Source organism: Balaenoptera physalus (genome assembly GCF_965194825.1).
Source record: "Balaenoptera physalus genome assembly, chromosome: 4".
Classification (NCBI taxonomy): domain Eukaryota; kingdom Metazoa; phylum Chordata; class Mammalia; order Artiodactyla; family Balaenopteridae; genus Balaenoptera; species Balaenoptera physalus.
In genome coordinates this window covers 39,615,547-39,632,327 of record NC_138891.1, presented here as the reverse complement: position 1 = coordinate 39,632,327, position 16,781 = coordinate 39,615,547, and the positions used below count along the sequence as shown (strand labels likewise).

General features: G+C 33.8%; 1 protein-coding gene and 1 long non-coding RNA gene across 6 annotated transcripts in view; one reads left to right on the top strand and one right to left on the bottom strand.

The window, feature by feature from the left end:
* The window catches only part of RSRC1 (arginine and serine rich coiled-coil 1), a 421,395-nt gene that overhangs the window by 187,296 nt on the left and 217,318 nt on the right, over window positions 1-16,781 (bottom strand). The gene's annotated exons all lie outside the window — the stretch shown is intronic.
* LOC309659753 overlaps window positions 2,843-16,781 on the top strand; it is an 18,270-nt gene continuing 4,331 nt past the window's right edge. Inside the window, exons 1-2 of the long non-coding RNA XR_014262943.1 lie at window positions 2,843-3,371; window positions 3,686-16,781. The exon at window positions 3,686-16,781 is cut by the window's right edge and continues 4,331 nt beyond it. This is a non-coding gene — a long non-coding RNA (uncharacterized lncRNA). The remainder of the gene's footprint in view (window positions 3,372-3,685) is intronic.

Sequence of the window (16,781 nt, the reverse complement as noted above, 5' to 3'; positions counted from 1 at the left end):
TTATTTATTTTATGCTTATAATGTTCCAGACCCTGTGCTAAACACTTTACGTACATCTTATTTAACAAAATTCTCATAACAATCCTGACAAGACAGGCATTCTTAATGTTATCTCTTAGATGAAGAATAAATTACCATAAGTTACAAAGATGATAAGGTAGCAGAAGTTGAATTTTAACCCAGATCACAAAATCTATGTTCTTAGCAACTCTATACTACCTCATAACTTGAGATTCATCTGCTTATTAAGTTTCATTGGGGGTGGGAGGAGAGATAAATCTAATAATTTTTAATTGCCAGAAGAGACTGATGAAGTCAAAACTAAATTTTCTTTAGTCTTTTGGATGCTACCTTTAACGATCTTAAAGACTGTGAGTGCCATCTAAAAAGCTCATTTTAATCAAGCTTTTTCAGATGAGTAACTTTAAAAATATTAAACATATTTACAGTATAGGTACTGTGAATTTTCCTTTAAAGTAAATGCAATCTCAGTATGACAGAGACACCTATCAACAGCTTATCATATTTCTGGCTACATTTCATTTTAACAGTTACTATAATTCTATCTCTTAGGATCAAGGTCTAAGCTAGAAATATTACAAATAGCTCAAAAGTAGATTTATCTTGCCTCTAGAACTCAGCACCAAGTTAGTTTAAGTAAAGACCAGAAAAGAAGAGAATTAAACCAACAACACATATTCTATTCCCAACAGCAAATTCATCTTAAAAGTTTTAATCAAACATTTTCTCTAAACAGCTTAAAGGGTTTGCAAAAGAAGTTATTTATAGCTACTTTCTTTATTAGAAACTGAGAAAGATGTCATTTTATAGATGAGTAAGTTAAAGAGGTGACTCTGAACCTAAGGTTACAACAACCCTCTCAAGGTCTGTTTAAGAAACTCATATTCACAATCCAATACTAGTACCTACAAAATGACGCAGCTCATATACTATGCAAATACATAGCCAGGCTTATTTGTTTATACATTGTTTATGGCTGCAAGCAGAAGGGTTGTATAGTTGTGGTAGAGATCTTATGGCCCACAAAGCCTAAATATTTATCTGGTCCGTTATAAAAAAGGCTGACCCCCGATCTAGACTACTATACCTGTATCCTTTCCACTTACCTTTTTCATCCTATTTACAGCTGCTAACGTTATCTTCACAAAGCAAGTCTCTAAGTTGTTGCTTAAATAATTCATCAGTGACTCTCCATTGCTTCCAGAGTTAAGCATAAATTCATCACCTTAATTTTCAATGCCATCAGTACCTTTCAACCTTATTCTTCTATCCTTATTTTTCAACCATTTCTGTCTTCATATCCAACATTTCAATAATACGTGGCCTCTCACTATTTCTCAACCACGTCTTGCATATCTCTCCCCTTGCTTTCCTCATGTAGAACCCCCTACTTGGAATTTCCTTTTCCTCAGTCATCCTTAGTTGTAGAAATGCCACCATCTTTGTCCAGCCCTAACTAGTTGGTTGGATACAGTATGGACTATTAAATGACCCACAGAGTACTCAAAATCCTTGTGAAAATGCTACAGACTACCTCTCTGTCCTTTCAAAATGACTGCCCTCTCCCTTTCTTCGTTTCCTTCATTCCTAGCCCCAGATATGGAACCTCACTACTTAAACTACCTTTTAACAGAACTTAGGCAGAAGGTTTAGATTTCTAACTTATGAAGTAGCTTTATATGGAAGCTAGGTAGATGAAGGAGAAATTCTCTCCCCTCTGTGGAACCAAGACAGGCGGGGAGAAAGAGAAAGAAGCTTGGCTAATTTAATGAAAGTTTAGAAGCTTAAAACAAACAGAAAATGGAAGAAACAACAAACCCAAACCATCATTTATCTGTAATGGCTACACAATTGTGCCACAGAAATGTTTACTTAACATTTCCCCTGTCAGAAATTGTGGCTTTTTTTTTCTTTGACAGCTGAACCAAGAGATTCTCCCACAAAAAGAAGGCATTAGGGCTTTTTATAGGCATCAGTTATTTGTACATTAGGCCTGTCAGAAATTCTAAAATAATTCCATGCAAAACAAATTATTTTACTAATACTTCTAGACATGACATTGAGGTTAAAATTAGATTTAATAATACAGTTGTTTATATATTAAAAGGTAAGGTACAAATAATTTCAGTTTCCTAAATTTTTTGTAAAGTGAAAAAGTGTGTGGTAACATATAAAAAAACATTCATATGGTTCTAAACTCTATTTTAATATCTTGGTATTTTTTAACATCATTATAACCATCTACTTTTGCTATCACAAGTTTAAGTATCAGCACATCTTTTAGTCCATAAATATTAACATTTTAGGATAATCTATTAGATATTATTTTAAAGAATTACATAAATATCTTTCCCGATTCTTTTAGAATTCAGTTTAAAATAATACTTCCTATTTTTAAAATCCTTTGTAGCATGGCAACAACTATTTCTAAGAAACTTATTCCCTGTGACTACTTTTCTTTCTGCTTTTTCACTTTGTCTCTCTCCCTTTGTATCATATCATGACTGCTGGGAAGGGAATGGTGTTCTCTGCAGTACCAATCATCTGGACTGGTCTACTTATTTCTCTTTGCTTTACTGACTTCACAAAAGTTTTTAACTCTCTTGACAAAACCTTTTTCGTTTCATTCCAAGTTATAATTTTTACATTTGAATGCAGTTACTTTACTTTGTCTCTAAAAGATCTTCCAAAATCACTTTTTGGAAGTGTTTTTGCTACCAAAAGACAAGAGGTAAAAGTACTAGAAAGTTCTTTAAAACATGTTTTCTCCACAAAAACATTCATCAAATATTCAGTTGTCTGAACCACAGTGTTCAAAAATGGACAATGAAGCAGATAAAATATTTGTTTGACCTTTTGTAGGTTTACTTTATGTCTCTATGAACATGTTGTAGAAAATAATCTATTCGACTGGAATGATTTACTAAGAGATTTTCTAGATGGAATATTTGCATACAGCATATGTTTCATTATGTGCCTGAAAGTTTTATATGTGTGAAAGAAAAAGGCAAAAGGCAAAAGATTCATTGGGCGTTCGAAGAACTGTATTCTAGTCTTGACTTGCGTAAACTCTAAGGGCTTCTGTTTCCTCGTCCATGCAAGCGTGTTCATTACAATGTTTTTCAAAACTAGAAAAGTGTCCTCCCAAAGTAAATGATTAAATAAATTGTGGTCTAACCCCTTGATGGAAGCAGCATAGTAGTCAATTTTTCAAATATTTTTAAAGACATTAAATAACATGGGGAAATGTTAGAATTACATTTTTAGACTGTAAAACTATATATGTAAAATGACCCAGATTGGTAAAAAATTTTTAAATAAAAAATTTTTATATAAAATGCATATCCTAGGCCTTCCCTGCTGGTGCAGTGGTTGAGGGTCTGCCTGCCAATGCAGGGGACGCGGGTTCGAGCCCTGGTCTGGGAGGATCCCACATGCCGCGGAGCGGCTGGACCCGTGCGCCACACCTACTGAGCCTGCGCGTCTGGAGCCTGTGCTCCGCAGCGGGAGAGGACGCGGCGGTGAGAGGCCCGCGCACCGCGATGAGGAGTGGTCCCCACTCGCCGCAAATAGAGAGGGCCCTTGCGCAGAAACGAAGACCCAACACAGCCAAAAATAATAAATAAATAAATAAAAATTAAAAAAAAAAAAATGCATATCCTAGAAAAAACTAGAAAAATATATGATAAAATGATAACAATTTTTATTTTCTACTCTATCCTTAATCCTTCCTGTATTTTCCAAGTAGGATTTCATCAGCCAGACCAGGAAAAATGGGTTTCATGACAAAAGGAGAAATCTTTAAAGGTAAAAGAATAAATTAAAAAAATTTGGAAGACTATTAAATTCTTTTTACAGTTCAATATAAAGTACGTTTATGCCACATTTTAGTGTATTAAAGTTTGCTCTAAAAATTGCAAGAACTATTTAAGTTTTGCCTATAATCTGACACTTGACACCCATTCTTGCTACTACCACGAGGTTAAAGACATATTTTGCTAAGAGGTGAATTTTATAATGGATAAATGTACCAGCCTTTTGCCTCAGGAGACCTGTGATCAATAACTGGCTTAAGTAATAAGTGAAAATGATGTAGATGATCAAATACTGGTTTTTTAGTTGACATTAGGCTAATCACAAAACCACTTCACTATTCATCATAATTAATGATCTCTGCTTAAGGAAAGCCCAAAACCATGGGTGTTGTTAGTCATGATTAAAATGTATTGGCAGAGGCTTGATTTCTAACCTATGTTGCTATTTTTCTTTTAGAATTCTAATGCAGAGCCCAAGTAATGTACATATATATAATCAATACATTATTTCTTCGCCTTTCATTCTAAAATAATCAAATTCCTCTCTCTTTCTTGCTAGTCTCCTGCTGACCCCTCCTTGCCGATCTAAAAAAATGAGGTAATCTAAGCCCTATTTTACTCATGAAAACTGTCACACTAATAAAACCCTATAATCGAAAGTAGTGCTTTATACACTTAAAAAAAATACCTAGTATAAAAGGGCAACAAAACAATACATTTTCATAGTAACCTAAGTATGATAACCAACTCTTTACCACTTGACTAACCCTCACTTTTCTTTTCAACTGACCACTCTACCAAAATGGCAGCTTATTTTTCACATTCTTGAAAAATACATTTTTTCAAGATTGGTTTTACATATATTTTATTTTTTATTTGTTCACAAGGCCATGAGGAACAAAATATTTTTTTAAAAAAACGCTTAAGGTAAAGTTATATGAAATGTTAATATGCTGTCATTTTTTTAACTACAAAAGTGGCAATTTCATTTTGTTCAACTTAGTATGAAACAAAATTCATGTGGGAGCAGGGCTGACTTCTTTGGCTTAGAAGCAACAGAAGAAATCATGAAGGAAAAAGACTGACAGATTTGACTGCATAAAAATACTCAATTTTATATAAAAAGTATCCAACAACACAGAACTAAAATAGAATAGCAACAAATCTAACCAAGAGTTTATAGCTTCATTTCAAAACAGTTCCTTAAAGTTGATAACAAAATCACTATTTCTAAAAGATTAGAGAAAGAAAGATCATAAGACAACTCACACAGTAAAAAGACAGCTAGTCAAACTCTCTCCTTAGATTTCTCTGGGAGAAGTCTCTGTTATTATTATTATTAAAATGTGCAAATTAGATAACTCTGATACTTAATGCTAGCCAATGATGCCAAACTCTCCTACTTCACTTATAAATGGCATCTTATAAATTGATATGACACCTATGGAAAGCAATGTGGAAAATGTGAAAGAAGCCCTAAAAGTACTCATACTCTTTGAGAAAGTATTTCTAATTCTGGGACCTAGAAGAAAATATTTAAAATAACTGAGAGCTATGATCATTCAGATATTTCAGATACTTGCTTTAAAAAAGTGAAGGCCAGGAAATAACCTAAATCTCCAACAATAAAGAACTAGTTAGGTAAATCTACTTCATGAGATATAATATTACTATTAAAAACAATGACAGTCTTAAACATTTAAAGTATGCAAAACTGCCAACCAATGAGAAAATGAGAGTACCATATATTAAAAAGATTTTAAATGTTCATACCCTTTGACATAGGATTTTCATTTCAAGAATCTAGCCTAAAATAATCATTTAAGATTCAAAGATCTATGTACAAAGATGTTTGTCACAGTGCTATCTATAAGAGCAAATGATTGAAAAATGATTGAAAGCAATATACCAGTAAATTTCTAACAACAAGAGAATAATTAAGTTTATTTCAATACATTGATATAGTAAAGTATGATGTAGCTATTGAAAATGCTTACCAAAAAAATTAATGACATTGGAAATTATTCAAATTATACTGCTAAGTGAAAATGCAGGGTACAAATTTAGATCATACTTTAGATTTGATTTGTGAAATACATACTATAATATGGATGCATAGAACAAAGATATGAAGAAACCATCCCAAAATGTTACAATAGTATATTCTTCCAGCAATGGCAGCAAGAAGAGATAGGTGTACATCTGGACAAAGTGACTAAAGAGCACTGGAAAATAATTAAAGGCAGATGACAACCTGAGACGTATTTACTGAAGCAAACTGCTACTTCATCAAATAAGAATGGCAGGTTTTGTTTTTCTTGCTTGGGAACGTTACATCCCACCTGGCTTAAATGGCAAAAATCCACAGCTTGAGCACCAGAGATAGTAGACTTGGTTCACGGCAGTAGCAGAACAACTAGACCTTTAATGGGGAAATTTTGGAAGTCAGAGAGCCATAGAAGGTTGAGATTATAAATTGTCCATATGCTCCTAGCTGTCTACTAAATTATGCATGTGTGCAGAAAATCTCAGAGAATACAGTGAAGACTGAAAACCTGGGATACTTATAAATTTGCTCCACCTTGTAATGTATTCCTCATCTATATACATCCCAGCCATAGTGTGGAAGCCTTACTGCCCTGAGGAATCATTCACTGACCACTAAACTATACCAGGCACAGGAGCCATGCTAAGCAGACAACACCAACAAACACACAAAAACTGAGCTAAGACACCAGCAGCTGAACACTGCAAAGGCAACAAATTTCACGGATTGAGTCTAGGAAAGATAACTGCTTCCTAAAACAAAACCCCAAAAACCTTCAAAAGAAAAAAAAAAAGAATCTAGAGCCACAACATGTTATCCACAAGTCCAATTTGCAAGCAAAATTTACCAGACACTAAAAAAAAAAAAAGTATGAAAGTATGAACCCATATTCAAGAAAAAAGAATGGTTAATAGAAAATAACTCGAAATTGGCCCAGATGTTTGATTTAACAAGTAAAGATTTCAAGGAAGTTGCTATAATTCGTTCAAAGAATTAAAGGAAAATATGCTAAGAAGGACTAAACAAATAGGGAATCTCAGTGGAGAACTTTGAAACTCTAAAGAAAGAACCAAATGGAAGTTCCACATTTGACAAATACAATAACTAAAATGGAACCGCCCCCCGCCTCAGAAAAAATCTTCACATCACTAGATGGGTTCATTAACAGACTGATATGGCAGAAGAAAGAATCACTGAATATAAAGACATATCAATAAAAATTATCCAAAGCAAGAAAAACAAAAAGAAAAAATACTGGAGGTAAATGAACAGGGCCTTGGTGAGCTGAGGGACAATATCAAACATCCTAACATAAATATCCTAGAAGGAGAAAAGAGAGAGAAAGAAAGAGGCAGAAAAAATATTTGAAGAAATAATGACCAAAAAGTACCAAATTTGGTGGAAAACTTTAACACTTCAACAAAACTCAATGGTTCCCAAGTGGACAAAAGCAAAAAGAACCAAACTTACATGCACCATGGTCAAACTCCTAAAAGCCAATGGCAAAGACAAAATCTTGAAAGCAGCAAGAAAAAACACCACAACACATCAAGGAAAAAATACAATTAACAGCTGACTTTTCATCAGAAACAATGCAGACTAGAAGGCAATGGTGATGGCATATTTAAAGGGCTAGTGAAAAAATACTTGTCAATCAAGAATTCAATATCCAACAAAAATAAAGACAAAATAAAAACATTCACAGATAAACAAAAACTGAGCTAAGTCATTGCTAGTGGACCTGCCCTAATAAGAAATACTGAAGGAAGTCCTTCTGGATAACAGAAATGAATGATAACTCAGAACTCAGAATAGGAAGGAATGAAGAGCAATGGAAAGAGTAAATATGTGAGTAAATATGAGAAATATTTTTTATTTTCTCTCAATTTTTAAAAAAGACATATACTTGCTGAAAGCAAAGATTCTACCACTCTATTGTTGAGTCCACAGAGTATATAGATGCCAATATATACAATAGCAATAGTACAAAGGAAAGGAAAATGGAGGTAAACTGGAAAATGAAGGTAAACTGGTATATTTTATTGGAAGTAAATCAGTATTAATTTGAAGTAGTCTGTAATAAATTAAAGATGCATACTCTAATCCCTAGAGCAACTTAAATATATTTTCTACAGTGTCCTTGAAAACTTATATGATCAGAATATCACTTAAATACAACAGTATAAATACATACTGCTTAAAAACAAACAAAAAACAGAAAGAAGTGCACCAAAATAGTAACAGCCCTGAATCAAAACAGAAGCATTATAAGTGACCTTTTCCTTTTTTTTGTTGTTTCTGAACTGCAAATGATTACAATATTTTAAAATGGAATATTCCAATAAAATTTAAACCATACAAAATATACCATAATAAATATACCAAAAAGCTCAAGAGATACTAAAGACATTTTTAATATGGGCATCAGGCATGGGCATCAGGGAGTTTATAAGCCTCTTGAAATAATATGCACTTATATTTTGCTGGACAGAGAATCTATAGTTTTTATCAGATTCCCAAAGGGATCCACATGTCCAAAAAAGTTAAGAACCACTGTTCTAAAGTATTAATAAATGGCTTGCCAAATCCCATTCATTTGGACTGTGGATTCTGAAGCATCCTTATGTAATTATTGCCTTTTGAAATGAAAATTCACTAATGTAAGTTAGTTCACAGCTCTTTAATTTGCCTTTATTCTTATTTCAGAAACTCAGATCTGGGTGATAGGAAGAAAGAGGGTAAGGAGAATATTCTATGGGCTGCAAAAGCAGAAAATAGCAAGGTGATTGTATAAACTGGAAGTCCCCTATTGCTGAAGCAAGGTATTCATCTATGTAATTTTTGCTCTTATTTTTCCACATAAGTCTTCATGAAAGGGCCTATGAGTTTATGATATTTTAAAGATTTCTTAGGAAATTTAATGTTCAGGCAGGTTGGGAATTACTATTCTGAATTAACAGTGAAGTCCTGAGGCTAAGTTGGTTTGTGATCATTTCTGTATCCCTATCACCCAAAGCAGTACCTAGAACAAAGAAGAGTTTTAATAAACAATTTGTTGAATAAATAAATGAGTCTTCTTTTTCATAGTACATGGATAAAAAATAAAATCAGGCAGTATAGAATTACCATTTATATTACACATAAATACTGAGATAAGAACATGCCTACACTCCTTAGATAATAAGTTACTGGTTATATTAGAAAATTTGTGTTTGGATTATTAGTGCTGAAGTATTCCAGATCTCTGTCCCTGATATCCTTTCTGTCCTCACTGGTCAAGTAAAAATAGCCTCTCATTCACATTATTCCCTAAGGAAAACATATCTTAGTCCTTGAGTCAGCAGTACCTCTTGGGGTCTTGAGTGACTACATCACGAGACACTTACCTAGACCTAGACAAACTTAGTGTTGTTTCTCTTTCCAAACAAGAGGAAAGAAATCATTATCTATGAAAATAGCAACAATCCCATTTTAGATCACTTCCAAATCCAAAGCAAATCTTCCCATAGAGTTGCTTAAAAAGTATTAAAATTCTTGTCTTTTAAAACTATAAACTTAAACATAAAAAGATCATAAATTAAAGTATAAAAGGTACCTTTAACATGATATTCAGACAAGGTTATCTGATCAGGCAATTCACAGAATAGAGAAACCATTCCTTGAAAACCCAGCAACCCATTTACTCTGTTCCATCCTGAACATGCAAAGGGTCCCAATCCTGTGGGAAGAGACGTTTCAAGCACTACATATATGCATGCTAGTAGTGGACCTTATTAGTAAACCCATTTTATTATAAAATTCATTTCAAAATTTGGAATTATTAACAATGATAATTATACAACAACAAAAAACTAACTGCATGGAGAAAAAATCTTGAGACAGAGTATGTTTTTAATGATTAAGTATAGTAGAACACTATCCTGATTAGAAATGTAACACAAAATGTGGTATTTTGGTCCACTCAATAGTTTACTCACCAAAACACACTACAAATGTAGGGGATGGTTCACAATGGACTAAAACTGAGTTAGACTCATACATTTCAGGGTTTGCCAGGTCAACCTTGGAGTGGGTCTATCAGAAATCTAGTGTTTGACCAAGAAGTAGCTTGCAAAAGAAGTCACTCCTCAGGGAGATGTGAGCTAAAGTAGATAAGCTGAACTTCATAACAATGTTTTAGCCATCAGATTTGGTGATTTCCAAGTTCAGAATACGTATCCATCACTCTAATTTCTCTTTGATCCAGGCTTCTGCCCTAGCCCCTCCTCTACCTTGGGTCTTATTTATGGGTCCTAGGACAAGAGAGGGGTGGGAATAAAAACTCAAAGTTACTTTCACTATAATCTTCTTTAAAACACTCGAGGCATTCATGCTAAGGTACTCCCTGCCCTTAAGAGAATGTAGTATAAAAAGGGAGACAGGCAGCCTTCCTAAACTGTGACAGAGGCTCATGCAGGAAGATCAATCACATGGCCTGGCACACAGAGAAATACCTTGCTCATGTGGTGGTGCCTAGTGGGATCAGCAGTAGAACAGGGCAGAGGAGAGTCAAAATAGAGAGGGATTTAAAAATAAGAGGTGAGGGTCGTCGTTGTTGTTGTTGTTGTTTTTTAACTTTTCAAACCACCTATGTTGTTTATGAACACATGAGGCAATTCTCCTCAAAACTGCCACAGACACTTGGGGGACACTGATATCCACCTTAACTAGAAGGGCAAAAGTCAGTAAAGCACCTTTTGCAAAAAGAATTTTGGTTTTATTTGAACATTGCCTTTTAGAATGGTTCAGATTAAAAAGTAGAAAAAAATTGGGAATACAGAAATACTTTGGTACACCCACAATGCTCAAATATCACCCATGTCTCTGTGTGTTGCTAGGAGGCTGTCAGATGGTAACATCTCAGTGGATTAATCGCTCTATCATAAGCTCTAAAGCAGAGTTCCACCTGGAGTCCAAGAAGCTTGAGAGTCCTTGAATATGTTCTAAGAGGATCCCTGTGAGAATGTTTTTTTTGAGAATTCTAAAATACACTTTTGGTGTTACACTAAAAACTATTAATATAAGCATATGAGTGCCCCACTTATCATCAAGCAATTCAATGCAATTTCAATGCCAGGGTTCATGTTTATGTTCATAATCAAGTTTGGTACCATGTGATCTCCTCAAGTCCTGGTGTTTGCTTTTAATGTGTCTGTAAGCATGTCTAACTGCTGCTAAGGAGGCCTGTCTAAATGTCAAATGACAACAATGGCCTCCCATCCACTGCTCTACTCATGTTAAATTTTCTGGCAGTTATAAAGACAAAATGACTCTTATTGCAGTTATAATTTGCAACTAAGACACTTTCACAAAATAATAAGTCTTTAATTTCTCAAGTTATATAGTAAATTGAGACTCTGTCATTTTTATGAAGGTAAATCAAAGTACTATTTGATTTAGTACCAGAAGTATTATTCTGGGCTAATGAGAAAAAATTGGACTTATGTCAAAGCTTTGTTTGCATCAAGAGCAGGCCAAACAATGTCACTCTGGTAAAAAGTGAGGGATTCTGCAGCAGACTGAACAGAGGGAAGTGGAGGGAGAATGAGGCATATCACATGAAACAGAGTAGGGTAGTACAGACAGGGCAAAGTCAAAAAACCTGAGCTACAACAGCCCTTTCTGTATTCATCATTTGAGCTGATGTTCTGCTAGTCTCTGCATATACCACTTGCAATGACTGTAACTGCAATGAGATAGAGGTAAACTATTTTTGTTAAATAGACCTTTAAAATTTTTTTCAGTATTTTATTACTTTTGGTTGTATTATTATTATTACTAGATCACCAAAACAATAGCTCAGTGATTAAAATAAGCTTATTTATCAAAATAGAAAAATTTAAATAATTATAATATAAATCTCGAAATCATCCAGGAAACACAGAAACATAAAACATGCAAGTAAATCTGTCTATTAATAATCCAAACATTAGAAATTCAGTGTAAGTAAAACAGTATCATCTATGTTAAATTGAGATAATTCATTTAAGTTATATTGGTTAAATCCTATTTTCATTGATTTTGAAATTTTATTTTATTTTTTTACTTTTTTTTTTTTTAATCAGTCATCAATTTTATACACATCGGTATATACATGTCAATCCCAATCGCCCAATTCAGCACACCACCATCCCCACCCCACTGCAGTTTTCCCCCCTTGGTGTCCATACGTTTGTTCTCTACATCTGTGTCTCAACTTCTGCCCTGCAAACCGGATCATCTGTACCATTTTTCTAGGTTCCACATACATGCGTTAATATACGATATTTGTTTTTCTCTTTCTGACTTACTTCACTCTGTATGACAGTCTCTAGATCCATCCACGTCTCAACAAATGACTCAATTTCGTTCCTTTTTATGGCTGAGTAATATTCCATTGTATATATGTACCACAACTTCTTTATCCATTCGTCTGTCAATGGGCATTTAGGTTGCTTCCTTTTGAAATTTTATTTTTAATTCGTAAACTTAGCTAGTGAATTTGTATTAATACGTAAACTTGAGAGGTAACTAAGTATACTAAAAGCACAGGCTCTGGACCCTCGACTGCCTGGGTTTAAATCCCAGAGCTGACATTTATTATCTGTGCGGTCTTGAACGAGTCATTTAGCCTATCTGTGACTCAGTTTCCTTATCTATAAAATGGAGATAATAATATTACCCAAAAAATCCTACCGTAATGTCGTAAGTGGGATTTAAAAAAAAAAAAAAAAAAAGTATGAGCTCTGGAGCCAGACTGCCTGGGTTTTATAACTCAATTTCTCTTCTCCTGGGGTATATTACTGCAGGATTTTATTGTGCCTACCTCATTGGGTTATTGTAAAGATGAGATGAATGTCTGTGTGTGTGTGCGTATCTATCTACCTACCCATCTATCCAAAATGCCTAGTACCTAGCATGTGTTCTATGTGTTACCTAATATTATTGTTACTATAATTTCACTTTTAACATTAGTTTTATGGTTTTACAGTTATATAAACACTACACCTGTAAGGAGTTTAAACCTGGTTATATATATGTATTAAGCAATATTATGATATAGAATCAAAGCATATCAGGTGGGTGGGGGGACAGGAATATTTTTCTCTTCAAAGAGTGTCCGTATGACTAAAATTCAAGAAACTATTTTTTAAATTATATCTCCACCATACTGTTTATCTTAAACTATGTTTTAACCATAGTGAAAATGTTATTTCTGAAACTTTTAAGAGCAATGGTAATCTGGCAACACAGCAAGGCTCACTAATATTTTGGTGGCCTACCCTCACCTCAAATCATCCTTGTCTATTTACGAAACACTGTAGCAACCATGCGTGCCCACAGCATGGCAGCTACTAGGCAGGCAACTGCTTGACATCAGCCAAAATCAAGTGCGGTTTTATTTCTGCTGATTAAATTTAAATGTTAGATGAGTGAATAAAGTAAAAACACCAACAACAAACAATTTTTTCATTTTTCAATAATGTACCATAAGTTACTCAGAACAAATAGAACCACCACCTTTCATAAAAGGGCTGTGGCATCTTTTCATACCATCAAAAGACAATCATCCATGGTTTAGAGGCTTTTTGTTTGGAGATTCTTTTTTTCTTATACTTTAAAAGTATTTGGAAACAAAACTTTAAAAGTATTTGGAAACAAAATACTATCTGAATCACAGAGTATTAGTCTGTTTTTAAAGAAGGATAAGAGTGAGTGTTCATTTGTATTTTGGCTTAAATGGTCTTTTTATATCAAACACTAATAGGCATCTTAGTTTCTTTAGGAATGAGCTCACGTATAAATAAATAAAAGAATGAACTGATGGTACATATTCTGTTACTATATCAGGACCCAGTATTTTCTTTTGCTGGGATACATAATTAAAATTTGTCTTTGCCATACGTGTGGTGGTTAGTTTATTTCTTGTACAAATTCACAGAAAATTTTTCATAGATGTGCTTTCCCTAAAAATGTTTGATTAGTGCTCTATGCTCCATCCTGGATACTGGATACAATTTGGATAATTGCCAATAGATGGCACTGTGCGCACTAGGTAGCCAAGACCTCATAAAGGTCTCTTTACAGGCACAAATTATTAAGACCAAATATCTGCTCAAATCAGTGAATCTGAATTTTTCATGATGGAGAACATATATTGAAATAAATTAAATATTTAAAAATTTACACTTAATAGTTTCAGAATATGGAGACCAACTTAAGGCAAACCATTTATTTATTCACCTAAAAATATTTATTGAGTACCTACTATCATTAGGCACTATAGATACAACAATGATTAAGATATTTCCTGGTCTCAAGTAATCATACAATAATGTAATAAATAAAGCTAATAATGGAGATATGCACTGAGAAGCACAGGGGCTCATTTGGGGGATGGAATGGATAAGTGAAAGATTTTTGCAAAAATGATGCCTGAGCTAGTTCCTAGGGATGGGAGTGTGGGGGCAATGTCTGTCAAGTACATTCATATTTTAAACAAAGGGAAAAGGAACAGCAAGAACAGGAAGGGAAGAAATGGTATAAAAGTATAATGTGGAAAGGATGAATCAGAACGTGGCAAGATATAAACCTGGAAGAAGAGCTCTGCATCACTCAAAGGGTCTCTTATCTTAAGAAATTTGGACTTCAATCTTCATATGATAGCGGTCCACTGAAGGAGTAATGGGGATTGGCATAGTCAGATTTATATTTTGGAGAGATCAATGTAGGAACTATATAAAAATGAATTTGAATGGGATAAGATTGGAGGTGGGAATCCAACACAGTTGTGGTAGTCCAGGCAGCAAGCAATGATCCCTGAACCAGAGCAGCGGCAATAAAGAATAGAGAGGAAGACACAGTTTTAAGAAATGTTTAAAGGCTATGTTTTAGGATATGATGTTTAAACGGATGTGGGAGATGAGGGAGATGAAATCAAGGATGACAATCAAGACGATATATTTCACAGGTCCTTTTGAAATGCCACAGGTTACTTTTTATTGATTCACCATTTTTCATTGTTTTTTAATATAAAGTATAAGTTGTTGACCTGCTCTTATTCATCCAGTCTTTACCCGCTGTAGCATCCTGTACTTTACCTTCAAAACACTTATCAGAATTTGTAAGAATTATCACAAAATATGCTTATTATGTATTTGTTTGTCATCTCTTCTATTTATTAGATTATATTGCATGAGGACAAGTCATCTCTCTTGATCTAGATCACTATTCCATGCCTAGCACCTAGTCTGGTAGGTAGCTGATGCTCAACAAATATTGTTGAAGAAACACATATTTCTGAAGTTCCAAGCTCTAATCACATTCTGCTTGGCTGATTACTTTCCATCAGGATCAAACACTACTTTAGGCCCCATTTAGTAAAGCATATCCACAAGAGATGCAGCCTATTTATTGAGTACGTTAGCTTTTTTCAGTGACAGCTTTTCTCACCAGGGCAGGAATAAGCCTTTCAACATGTCAAGTTAGAAGCTGTTTTCCAGTGTAATAGGCGTTCTCTGGTCGGGTCAGTTTTCTTCAACATGGACAACTAAAACACCTCTCTACAGAAACAGTAAGTTTCCTCCTTCACTTTCTGAGTCTTCCCAGGGCTTCTACTACGTCTCCTTGCATCTTTTTTTTTCATGGATATTAATTTATTCAAAAGGTTTAATCTTCTCTTCTCAAGGCTATCTTAAGATACCACAGTATTTGGTCAATTCTCTCCAGTTTAACTGTCCCTTAAAAATTTTTCCCCTACTTTCACACTGCAAAATATTACTTACAGCATGTGTGTGGAGGGAGAGGGGAGGGCAGGGTGCTGCATTTTTTAAAACATACCCAGGTTTTCTAATGATTTTTCTCTGTCAGTTTCCTTGGAATTTCAAGGAAAAAAATGAATGTAGACTAAAGGAAATAAACAGATTTATTTTAATAAACCTAAACATAAAAATCTGAATTTAAAAATTAGATAGACCTTCTATTCATAATAAATATTTAAAGAATAAGCTGTTCCAGAGCACTGATTTTAAAAATATTTTAGCACTTACTTTGTACTAATATGGTAGGTAAGATATGCATATAATAATAATAATAAAAATATATGCAATGTATTAATACTATTAGAGAGGTAAATTGGTAAAGTAGTTCAGTGCCATGAAAGATTAATTTTTACTGGATATATATGGATTACTTTATAGAGGAAACTGAATTTAAGCTGGTCTTTGAAGAGAAAGTGGTAGTATGTAGCCATGTCAAAAGGTAATTTATAAGTATATTTTTCAATAACAAAAATACTGCAAAAAAATGAAGTCCCCAATAACAACCAGAAGACATGTAATATTAGGCAGTAAAGCTATTTAACTTTAATATAAAACATCAAGTCAAAAAAAAGAGCAAAACCAGCAAACAAACAAAACCTACCATGTCAACAGTCACAATACCATAAATGGGTATATAGTTAAATGTTATTAGGTTAACTACTTAGAAAGATATATATGTTCTAAATTGGATTAAATGATTCCAAAGCATTACTGCCTCTAAATAATAGACTATCAGTGGCTGATAAAGCAAGAACTTGTATTTTAATAAATCCCACTTTTGTCATTGCAGAGTTTCTTCCAGGAATATATACTTATATAGAAACTTTGACAAAACAAGGAGGTAGATTAACATAAACCTTTTATAAATTGTAATAAAGGTAGAAGGAGAGAAAAAAGCAATAAATTACACTGAAGTAGCATTAAAAGCAGATGTTAAAAGAAAATTCAGTGTAAACTTTGCCATGTAAGATGAGCACTATGTTTCCGTGGATAACAACTTATTAGACAACATTTTAGCAATTATCTTTTAAGAGACTTCATAATTTTTTCACTATATCC